Raw genomic sequence first — 1,189 nt, 5'->3', positions numbered from 1 at the left:
GCATCCCAGCAAACCCTTGTGAGTGTCAAGGTGCTAGATCACAAAGGTGTACCAGAAGCTTTGTGGTGTGACAGGACATTATACAAGGTTGTGAAGACCAGTGTGGGTAACTATAGAGCTCATGGGCTTAAAGGACATACACAAAGTATACTTGGCTGACATTGAAGACCAATGCATATTAGGGTTGTATTACTTACTACCGAGGAAGTGGGTAGTTAACTTCGATAAAATGACGTTTGGGAACAACAAAGGCCAAGTTCCGGTAAATGTTGCCGCATCTGTTGGTTTGCATGTCACAGCACTTAAATCAACTACAATACCCCTATGGAAGGCCTACAATGGATGATAGCCCTAGTACACCTGGATGATGTCATTGTGTTTGTAACAACGTTTGATGAGGAAATGTCCTGGCTAGAGGAAGTATTTAAGCATTTGAAAGCAGCAAACCTCAAACTCCATCCCAAGAAATGCCACTTGTTCCAGAAAGAGGTGCTTTACTTGGGTCACATTGTAAGTGAGCATGGTGTGAGAACTGATCCTGACAAGGTGAAAGCAGTGTGTGATTGGCCAACACCAGACAATGTGAGAGAGTTAAGAAGTTTCTTGGGATTCTGTACCTATTACCAGAAGTTTGTAAAGGACTTTGCAACTATAGCTGCTCCACCACATGATTAGACACAAAAGACCAGAAGTTTGAATGCTCTCAAGACATTGAAAGAGAAATTGGCCTCAGCTCCACTTTTAAAGCTTCCAAATTCCTCACTGCCATACATACTGGATTGTGATGCTAGTAATGTCGGAATTGGAGGAGTGTTCTCTCAGAAAGTTGGTGAAAACGAACATGTGGTGGCCTACTTCAGTAGGGTTCTCAGTCGACCAGAGACGAAATACTGTGTAACACGGAGGGAGCTCCTTGCTATTGTAAATATTTCCATCCTTACCTCTATGGGGCTAGGTTTACCATCAGGACAGACCATGCTGCATTACACTGGTTAAGATCATCAAAGAACCCAGAGGGACAACTGGCACGTTGGATTGGAAAGACAGACCAGTATAATTATGATATTGAATACAGAGAAGGAAAATCTCTTGGAAATGCCGATGGACTGGGCTGAAGATCCTGCAAAAAATGACTGCAGACATTGCTGCAAAAGAGAGGTTGAACTAACCAGGTGTCACCAAGCTGAAC

Source organism: Limulus polyphemus, unplaced genomic scaffold, assembly GCF_000517525.1.
Source record: "Limulus polyphemus unplaced genomic scaffold, Limulus_polyphemus-2.1.2 Scaffold364, whole genome shotgun sequence".
NCBI lineage: Eukaryota > Metazoa > Arthropoda > Merostomata > Xiphosura > Limulidae > Limulus > Limulus polyphemus.
Note: the sequence above shows the minus strand (reverse complement) of the source record.